The following is an 11,470-nucleotide window of genomic DNA, read 5'->3' on the forward strand; positions in this document are numbered from 1 at the left end:
ATTTACATGGCATTATACATTTAAATGAAAGGGAAAAAGATCACTAGCTCAATGCTAACTTGAGTGGGAAAATCCATAGACATGCTAACAATTAGCATTTACAGATTAATTTAAGATTTACAATATCTTTTTATCCAGCAACAAAGGTTCACATCAGAGATATTTGATACTATTCATTCTGACAACAACTGAACATAAAATACTCACAGGCTAACATTTTTGGGGCCATACAAACAGAGTGAAAGAAATGTGTCTGTTAGTTCCTTCTTATGTCTGAACTGACTACGGGAACACCGAAAGTACAAAATAAAACATACGTTAGTGACACTTATTCCAACCACTAGAGGGCCCCCTTTGCTTGCTTTTAACAACTGAACGTCACATATTATTTTGAAAGTCTGTTGCTCTGGCTCTGTGAACACTCGTAGGTAAACCATGGGTCACAGGAAGAGGGGGATGTGGATCAGGGTTGGTTTGCCAATCAGCGTCATCATGTGTTTCAACCAATGACAGCATTTGAGGTGGGCTTAAGACTCCTGTCAATCACTCACAACCGGAAATAAACTGATGGGGACATAAACATGGAGAAAAGTACTGGTCTTTTCTATGGACATTTTCATTTTAAATGTCTCCAGATGGTGGAGTTGAGAAGGACAAAGTTGCTTGTAAGCACTTCAATGTGGAATTATTTTTTTTTTTATCACCGAGTACTTTGAGTCTGAAATATCACTTAAAGGCAATACACGCTGTTGATGCCGGCAAACCCCCCCCCCCCCCCCCAGCATATAACTATGCAATTAATCATGATTAATCACAGAAATCCATGCGATTAACTGCGATTGAGAATTTCAACTATTGCCCAGCACTAATTAGATTAGATTCAACTTTATTGTCATTATACATCTACATTATACATGTTACAAAGTAACAAAATGCAGTTTAGTATCTAACTAGAAGTGCAGTTGACAGTATGTATGTACATAATATGTATGATAGATTCTGGTGCGTTATAAATATACTACATGATTGTTATATACAGATTGACAAACATGACAATATACAGTATTAAATTCCAATGAATATGTTAATAGACATAACAATGGATATGGATATATTTGAGTGACACTGTACACTGTTTAATATTTAGTGTAAGCCATACTAAGATGAATAAAACTAGAGCAACACCTGGAGAAATTAAATAAGTAAGTAAGTAAATAAGTAAGCAAGTAAATAAATAAATAAATAAATAAATAAACTAGAAGCACTCAGAGAGCGCAGACCTCCGCCAAGGCTGATCAGTGCCCCCCCCCCGTGGGCCCCCCCATGCCAAGGAGGTTATGTTTTTGCCAGGGTTTGTCTGTCTGTCTGTCTGTCTGTCTGTCCGTCCGTTAGTGTGCAACATAACTCAAAAAGTTATGGACAGATTTTGATGAAATTTTCTGGTCCCCCCCCCCCCCCCCCCCCCCCCCCCCCCCCGTGCCCCCCCCCCCCCGATCACCACCAAAATTTAATCATTTCTTCCTTATCCCATTTCCAACAAACCCTGAAAATTTCATCCAAATCTGTCCATAACTTTTTGAGTTATGTTGCACACTAACGGACAGAAAAACAAACAGACAGACAAACAAACAAACAAACCCTGGCAAAAACATAACCTCCTTGGCGGAGGTAAATATATGGTTCTCACTCTTAAAAAAAACCCCAAAATACTGAGGATAATATTGTGATAAATGGTGATAAATCACTTAAGAAAGATTAGATATAGAGAAAATTTCACTTGAGAACTGGCACAGAAGTAGCTCTAGGTCTTTATGGGATAAATAGTATAATGGAGTACAATCTGCTGAGGTGTGACAATACCTGTTATTATACCGATCTTCAAGGGTATAAATGGTCTTGTACTAGAGTTTTCAATTAGGAGGCAAAACTGTCTCAAACAAAGACAAATATGCAAATATGCAACAAATCTGTGAACACTAAATCATACTTGGCACTGATCTAAGCTATCAGTAAATGAGCTAATATTTCTGTAAAGTCCTATTAACAGTGCATCAGTTGCATACTTTTAAATGTAACAAGGCCTATATGTATTGTCTCTGTCAAATAAAAATGAAATAAAAAAAAAAAAACCCAATATTTTAAAAGCCCCCAGGTGTTTTTATTGTAGAAAAATGTCCCCATTTAGACATGCCTCTATGAAATCCCTCCTTCTGTTTCATGCTCATCCATGGTTCAAGTCATTATAGAACTCAATACAAGACCTTAGAACCAAATGCACTGCAGCACAATGCAATAATTGGTTTCTGTAATCTGGTTCCTGTTAAATCAATAACTCGTCGGCTACCAGCGGCAGAAGAGTGGATACGTTAACCAATCCTGCAGACACATCTTCACAGCGGCCATTTCCAGATGGGTGCCTTCCTCTCACTTGTTCTCCCTTTGGCGGTGTGTGGCCATTGCGCCGGCTCTGTCCACCATTTCCCACGTTATTACATCCAGTGCACGAACACAAAGGACCCTCCGTTCAGAGGCTTTCAAGCATGAACACACAGCCAAACACAAATTAAGGCGTGGGTGGTTGGGCTGTTTGAATGCCAGTAAATGCACTTCAGGATGACAGGTCAAAAGATCAAGTGGATAGGTTGTGTAGGAAGTTAAGAAAAATGGTTTGATGTAAATAAGTTATCACTTAATGAAGATAAAACAAAATTTATGGTTTTTGGTGGTGCTAGGGTAAATTATGATATAAAACTGAAAATTAATGAAATTGAAAGGGTGTATGAAACAAAATTTTTGGGAGTGATTATTGACCATAAACTCTGTTGGAAACCACAAATAGAATATATCAAACGCAAAATGTCCAAGGCTGTTGCGATTCTTTATAAAACTCGCGACTTGTTAAACAAAAAATGTTTGCATATGTTGTACTGTTCACTTGTAATGCCATATATGTCAGACTGTGGAAATATGGGGCAATGTGTATAAAACTAATGTAGACCCGATAATTAAACTCCAAAAAAAAAAAAAAAACTATCAGAGTCATAAACAAAGCTGGTTATCTCCAATCAAGTAATCCACTTTTTGTAGAATCTGGTTTACTAAAATTTTTTGATATTGTATATTTAAAAACAATGGAATTTATGTTTCGCGTTAAAAGTAAAAACCTTCCTTTTTGTATTCAGAAAATTTTTAAGTTAAGAGAAGGACATTATAATTTAAGAGGGATGTTTGTGTTTGAAAAATGTAAAGTAAGAACAAACGTTAAATATCACAGTGTTTCAGTTATTGGTGTCAAACTATGGAACGAACTGAAGGATGAAGTGAAATTGTGTAGCTCACTGTTGAGTTTCAAAAAGACTTTAATTTGTCGAATTCTGAAGGGCTATGAAAGTAATATGATTACAAAATGATTTATAACACTGAATGTAGTAGAATTTGTGTTTAAGTATTTACCTGCTGCAACTACGGGTGTAGACGTGAATTAAGGATGTGAATAGGAGAAGCAGAAATAAGCCTCCGGCTTCAGCTTCTTCCTTTTTCAGTTACAAAATGTGTTAATTTTATGTTTGTTTTTTAATATGTATGTGTTTTGTTGTTGTTGTTGTTTTTTTAATATGTTTATGTTTTGTATTTAACTGAAATAAACATTCATTAAATGTGAGTGGCATTTGCATTTTTTTCTGTACTCTAACAAATAACAAAAACACTCTTTGCCATTTATATTTTATCATCATGTCGTACAATTCTCTTGTTCTACTCCATCTCAACTATTGTGTGGCGATATGAGGTAATTACAGTGGCCGACAAGGGCTAAGCACATTGCAACGACCCAATGCATCTCAGTTAAGAGAAAACAGCTACAAGTACAGAAATTATGCAAATTCACAAACTCAAACATAAGTCTAAACAACACATAAAAAGAGGAACGTGGTGCAAATGAAAAAGTGCGCTGCAAGAGACAAAAACATGCATAATCATCAAGTCCTCTGCACATAAAGAAATAATGCAAAGCACAAAACGATTCAAACCAAGAAAACATCTACAAATGAAAAACACTGCATAACTAGTCAGTACAACAGAAGTGCTCCAAACCTGTAGGGGGCGCTGTCAGCAGAACAGCTCAGTGCAGAGACACACAAGATGGAGAGAGAAATGTAGAACAGCTGACTGACAGTGTTTCAAACTACAGTGGGAACAAATTGAAGTCATGGCATAGTGGTAATGGGACTTTTATTTGATACTATTTGACACTAGTCTGTTGTCTGTAAACACAGACTGGTTGTAGGTTTGGAGCACTTCCATTGTACTGACTGGTTCTGCAGCGTTTTTTGTTTGCAGATGTTTTCTTGGTTTGAATCCCTTATTTGCAGAGCATTTTATGATTATGCGTTTGTTTTTGTTTCTTGCAGTGCATTTTTTCATTTGCACCACGGTTCCTCGTTTTGTACCTCATTTGGACTTGTGTTTGAGTTGGTGAATTTGCATCATTTCTGTACTTGCAGCTGTTTTCTCTTAACTGAGGCACATTGGGCCGTAGCAATGTGTTTGGCTCTTGTCGGCCACTGTAGATAATAGTTATAAATCAAATATTAATTCTATATTCTTATTTAAAAAAAAAAAAAAAAAAAAAAAAAAAAACACACACCACACAATTCAAATGGTTAATCAAGCACAGTACTTAGCCCCAACAAATCCTCTAGTTATTGTAATGCTTAGAGTATGAAAACTGAACCCAGATGCATGACCTAGAGACAGACTGAAAAGTTCAGTGTTTATTAAACACCAAGCTCACTGACCGTTCAATAAAGATGATACAGTACAAAATCTTGAGGATAATAGTGACGGGGTTCTTCTCAGGGTGAGTACCCCGGACCGGAGACGAAAACCCACTGTCCGGTTCGGTAGAACACGTCGGTTTCCCGACCGGGGAGAAGCAGAGGGAGGTCAGTGGCAGAACCAGGTCACATACGGGAAGGCAGTCAAACAGACAACAGGACATAGGGATCAGGCTAGCTCACATACCGTTAAAGTCAGGCGAGGAGGTCAAAACCAGGAGGTCAGAAGGAGGCAGAAAAAAAACCAACAGGAATAAGGCAACAGGCAAAAACAGAGATGGCAAACCGGGTCAAACACAGGTAGGCAGACAGACAGGATCAAAAACGCTGGTAAGTATCTCACGAGAAAATACGAACTGGCGACAAACAAGGGGAAAGAAAGGGTTTAAATACACAAAGGGAGGGAAGACAATGAGACACAGGTGGAACAAATTAGGGCGGAGTCAGGTAATCACACAGGTAGAGACAATCAAGGACAGGAAGCAAAGACACCAGACATGACACACGAGGGCAACTTAACAAAATAAAACAGGAAATGACAGACAACATAAACAACAGACAAAACCAGACTATCGTCTGGAGACAGGCTTGACAGTTATAAAACTAAATGCTCTAAAACTACACAATCTTGTGGACCATAATACTCTTACCATAATATATAAAGCCCATGACCATATGCTCCTCCACAGTGTAAAGGAGATGTTTGAGCCAAGGTTAAGTCACTATAATTGAAGGGGAACTGAAATTATCGAGAAAATTAAGTGTAGAACAAACATAGAAAGTTAGAGGGGTACATCTGTGGAATAATCTGGACCAGATCTTAGCTGGGTGGGTTAACGGACAGCCTAAAAAAGGTGGTTAACGTTAGCATTAAGGTTAGCATTGGTGGGGTAGGGTTAGCACAAACCCTAAGACAGAGGATCAGTGTTAGAATTAGGATTAGCATTAGAAGGGTAGGGTTAGTGGTTAACCTAAGACAGAGGGTTAACGTTAGCATTAAGGTTAGCATTGGTGGGGTAGGCTTACCAGACACCTAAGGCAGAGGGTTTGGGTAAGCCTTAAAGTTAACATTAGTGGGGGTGGTTAGTGGACAGCCTAAGACGGGGGTTAGCATTAGCATTAAGGTTAGCATTAACTGGGTAGGGTTGGTGGATAACCTAAAACAGAGGTTCAGAGTTAACTTTAGCGTGGAAGGGTTTGAGGACAGCCTAAAAAAGAGGGTTAGTTTTAGTGTTATGGTTAGCATTGGTGGGGAAGAGTTAGCTGACAGCCTAAAACAGAGCATCAGAGTTAGCATTAGTGGGATAGGGTAAGCGGAGAGCCTAAAACAGAGGGTTAGCATTAGCATTAAGGTTAGCATTAGCAGGTTAGCAGATAACTTAAGACACAGTGAAAGGGTTAGCATGAGGGTTACCATTAAGGTTAGCAATAGCTGGGAAGGGTTAACAGACACATTAAGCAGAATGTCAGGGTCAGTATTAAGGTTAGCATTAGCGCGGTAGGATTAGCGGACTGTCTAAGACAAAGGGATAGCATTAGCATTAAGGTTAGCATTAGCTGGGTAAGACTGGCGGACAACCTAAAACAGAGAGCCAGAGTTAGCATTAGCGGGGTAGGGTTAGCGGACAGTCTAAAACAGAGGGTTAGCATTGACATTAAGTTAGCATTAGTGGGGTAGGCTCCCCCTTGAACTGCCACCTTATCGTGGTGGCGGAGTTTGAGTGCCCGAATGATCCCAGGAGCTATGTTGTCGGGGGCTTTATGCCCCTGGTAGGGTCTCCCAAGGCAAACAGGTCCTGGGTGATGGGCCAGACTAAGAGCAGTTCGGAAGCCCCTATGAAAAATAAACAGCAGAAGAACGTGACGTCGCCCGGTACGGCGCAGCCGGGGCCCCACCCTGGAGCCAGGCCCGGGGTTGGGGCTCGAATGCGAGCGCCTGGTGGCCGGGCCTATGCCCACGGGGTCCGGCTGGGCCCAGCCCGAAGGAGCGACGTGGGCCCGCCCTCCGGTGGACTCACCACCCACCGAGGGAATCGTAGGGGCCGGGTGCAGTGTGGATTGGGTGGCAGTCGACGGCAGGGAGCCCGACAACCCGATCCCCGGACGCAGAGTCTAGCTCTTGGGACATGGAATGTCACCTCGCTGGGAGGGAAGGAGCCGGAGCTTGTGAGGGAGGTTGAGAGATACCGACTAGATATAGTCGGGCTCACCTCCACACATAGCTTGGGCTCTGGAACCCAACCCCTCCATTTCTCTGGCGTTGCCCGCGGTGAGAGGCGGCGGGCTGGTGTGGGCTTGCTCATAGCCCCTCAGCTCAGTCGTCATGTGTTGGAGTTCACCCCGGTGAACGAGAGGGTCGCGTCCCTGCGCCTTCGGGTCGGGGACAGGTGCCTCACTGTTGTCTCGGCCTACGGGCCGAACAGCAGTGCAGAGTACCCAACCTTCTTGGAGTCCCTGGGAGGGGTGCTGGATGGTGCTCCGACTGGGGACTCCATTGTTCTCCTGGGTGACTTCAATGCCCACGTGGGCAACGACAGTGAGACCTGGAGGGGGGTGATGGGGAGGAACGGCCTCCCTGATCTGAACCCGAGCGGTGTTTTGTTATTGGACTTCTGTGCTAGTCACAGTTTGTCCATAACAAACACCATGTTCGAACACAGGGATGTCCATAAGTGCACTTGGCACCAGGACACCCTAGGCCGGAGGTCAATGATCGACTTCGTTGTCGTATCATCAGACCTCCGACCGCGTGTTTTGGACACTCGGGTGAAGAGAGGGGCAGAGCTGTCAACCGATCACCACCTGGTGGTGAGTTGGATCCGCTGGCGAAGGAGGAAACCGGACCGACTCGGCAGGCCCAAACGTGTTGTGAGGGTCTGTTGGGAACGTCTGGCAGAGCCCGATGTCAGTGCGGTCTTCAACTCCCACCTCCGGGAGAGCTTCTCCCAGATCCCGGGGGAGGCTGGGGACATTGAGTCCGAGTGGACTATGTTCTCCACCTCCATTGTTGAAGCGGCTGCTCGGAGCTGTGGTCGCAAGGTCTCCGGTGCCTGTCGTGGCGGCAATCCCCGAACCCGGTGGTGGACCCCGGAAGTAAGGGATGCTGTCAAGCTGAAGAAGGAGTCTTATCGAGCCTTGTTGGCCCGTGGGACTCCCGAGGCAGCTGATGAGTACCGGAAGGCCAAGCGAGCTGCAGCCCGAGCAGTTGTGGAGGCAAAAACTCGGGTCTGGGTGGAGTTTGGGGAGGCCATGGAGGAGGACTATCGGTCGGCCTCGAGGAATTTCTGGCAAACCATCCGGCGCCTCAGAAGGGGAAAGCAGTGCGCCACCAACACTGTTTACAGTGGAAGTGGGGAGCTGCTGACCTCGACTGGGGATGTTGTCGGACGGTGGAAGGAATACTTCGAGGATCTCCTCAATCCCACTGTCATGTCTTCCATGGAGGAAGCAGAGGCTGAGATCTCAGAGGTGGACTCATTCATTACCCAAGCTGAAGTCACCGAGGTGGTTGGCAAGCTCCTCGGTGGCAGGGCACCGGGGGTGGATGAGATTCACCCTGAGTACCTTAAGTCTCTGGATGTGCAGGGACTGTCTTGGCTGACACGTCTCTGTAACATCGCGTGGCAGTCGGGGACAGTACCTCTGGATTGGCAGACCGGGGTGGTGGTTCCCCTTTTTAAGAAGGGGGACCGGAGGATGTGCTCCAACTATAGGGAGATCACACTCCTCAGCCTCCCGGGGAAAGTCTATTCCAAGGTACTGGAGAGGAGGATCCGACCGATAGTCGAACCTCGGATCCAGGAGGAACAATGCGGTTTTTGTCCCGGTCGCGGAACGCTGGACCAGCTCTATACTCTCCATCGGGTGCTCGAGGGTTCATGGGAGTTCGCCCAACCGGTCCACATGTGTTTTGTGGATCTGGAGAAGGCGTTCGACCGTGTCCCTCGTGGTATCCTGTGGGGGGTGCTTCGGGAGTATGGGGTTCGGGGCCCTTTGCTAAGGGCAGTCTGGTCCTTGTATGACCGAAGCAGGAGTCTGGTTCGCATTGCCGGCAGTAAGTCAGACCTGTTCCAGGTGCATGTTGGTCTCCGGCAGGGCTGCCCTTTGTCACCGGTTCTGTTCATAATTTTTATGGACAGAATTTCTAGGCGCAGCCAGGGGCCGGAGGGGGTCCGGTTTGGGGACCACAGGATTTCATCTCTGCTTTTTGCAGACGACGTTGTCCTGTTGGCCTCATCGAACCTGGACCTTCAGCGTGCCCTGGGGCGGTTTGCAGCCGAGTGTGAAGCGAGCGGGATGAGGATCAGCACCTCCAAATCCGAGGCCATGGTTCTCGACCGGAAAAAGGTGGTCTGCCCTCTCCGGGTCGGTGGGGAGTCTTTGCCCCAAGTGGAGGAGTTTAAGTATCTTGGGGTCTTGTTCACGAGTGAGGGAAGGATGGAGCGTGAGATTGACAGACGGATCGGTGCAGCGTCTGCAGTGATGCAGTCGCTGTATCGGTCGGTTGTGGTAAAGAAGGAGCTGAGCCGAGAGGCGAAGCTCTCGATTTACCAGTCAATCTACGTTCCTACCCTCACCTATGGTCATGAGCTTTGGGTCATGACCGAAAGGACAAGATTCCGGATACAAGCGGTCGAAATGAGTTTCCTCCGCAGGGTGGCTGGGCGCACCCTTAGGGATAGGGTGAGGAGCTCAGTCACCAGGGAGGAGCTCGGAGTAGAGCCGCTGCTCCTCTGCGTCGAGAGGGGCCAGCTGAGGTGGCTCGGGCATCTGTTTCGGATGCCTCCTGGACGCCTCCCTGGGGAGGTGTTCCGGGCATGTCCCACCGGGAGGAGACCTCGGGGAAGACCCAGAACACGTTGGAGAGACTATGTCTCTCGGCTGGCCTGGGAACGCCTCGGGGTCCCCCCGGAAGAGCTGGAGGAGGTGTCTGGGGAGAGGGAAGTCTGGGCATCCCTGGTAAGACTGTTACCCCCGCGACCCGGCCCCGGATAAGCGGAAGGAAATGGATGGATGGATGGATAGTGGGGTAGGGTTAGCTGACAGCCTAAGACAGAGGAACGGTGCTAGCATTAAGGTTAGCATTAGTGGGGTAGGGTTAGTGGAAAGCCTAAAACAGAGGATTAGCGTTAGCATTTAGGTTAGTATCTGTAGGTTAAGGTTAGTGGACAGCCCAAGACACAGAGACAAAGTTAGCATTAAGGTTAGCAATAATAGGGTAGGGTTAGCAGACAGCCTAAAACAGCAGGGTAATGTTAGCATTAAGGTTAGCATTGGCGAGGTAGGGTTAGTAGACCACCTAAAAAGGAGAGTTAATGTTAGCATTAAGGTTAGCATTGGCAGGGTAGGGTTAGTAGACACCTAAGGCAGAGGGTCAGGGTTAGCATTAAGGTTAGCATTAGCAGGGTAGGGTTAGCTAACAGCCTAAGACAGAGAGTTAACGTTAGCATTAAGGTTAGCATTGGCGAGGTAGGGTTAGGAGACAGCCTGAAACAGAGCATCAGTTAGCATTTGTAGGGTTGGGTTAGCGGAGAGCCTAAAACAGAGGGTTAGCGGTAGCTTTAAGGTTAGCATTAGTGGGTAAGCAGACAGCTTAAGATACAGGGAAAGGATTAACATTAAGGTTAGCAATAGCAGGGTAGGGTTAGTGGACAGCCAAAACTGAGGGTCAGCATTAACATTAAGGTTAACATTGGCAGAGTAGGGTTAGCGGACAGCCTAAGACAGAGGGTCAATGTTAGCATCAAGGTTTGCATTAGCAAGGTAGGACTAGTGGGCAGCTTAAGAAAGAGGGTTAACGTTAACATTAAGGTTAGAATTAGTGGGTTAGGTTTAACAGACACCTAAGGCAAAGGGTCAGGGTTAGCATTAAGGTTAGCATTAGCAGGGTACATTTAGCAGACAGCCTATGACAGAGGGTCAACATCAGCATTAAGGTTTGCATTAACGGGGTAGGGTTAGGGGAAAGCTGAAAAAAGAGGGTTAGCTTTAGCATTAAGGTTAGTATAGGCAGGTCAGTGAAAAGTTTAAAACACAGGGAAAGGGTTAGCATTAAGGTTAGCATTAGCAGGGTAGGGTTAGCAGATAGCCTAAGTCAGAGGAGTAAGGTTAGCATTAAGAATAGCATTGGCAGGGTACAGTTAGTGGACAACTTAAGACAGAGGGTTAGCATTAAGGTTAGCAGTAGCAGGGTAAAGTAAGCGGACAGCCTAAAAAAGGGGGTTAGCATTAGCTTTAAGGTTAGCATCGGCGGGCAAGTTTAGCAGACAGTCTAAAACAAAGTGTCAGAGTTAGCATTAGCGGGGTAGGGTTAGTAGAGAGCCTAAGATAGGGGGTTAGCATTAGTATTAAGATTAGCATTGGTGGGATAGGGTTAGCGGACAGCCTAATACAGAGCATCAGAGTTAGCATTAGCTGGGTAGGATTAGTGGACAGCCTAAAAAAGGGGGATAACATTAGCATGACTGTTAGCATTAGCAGTGTAGGGTTCACAGACAGCCCAAGAAAGAGGGTTAGCATTAGTAAAACGTTAGCATTAGTGGGGTAGGGTTAGTGGGCTGCCTAATAAAAAGGGTTAACTTTAGCATTAATGTTATAATTAGCAGGGAAGGATTACCAGAACGCCTAAAAAAGAG

This window comes from Sphaeramia orbicularis, chromosome 22, assembly GCF_902148855.1.
Source record: "Sphaeramia orbicularis chromosome 22, fSphaOr1.1, whole genome shotgun sequence".
NCBI lineage: Eukaryota > Metazoa > Chordata > Actinopteri > Kurtiformes > Apogonidae > Sphaeramia > Sphaeramia orbicularis.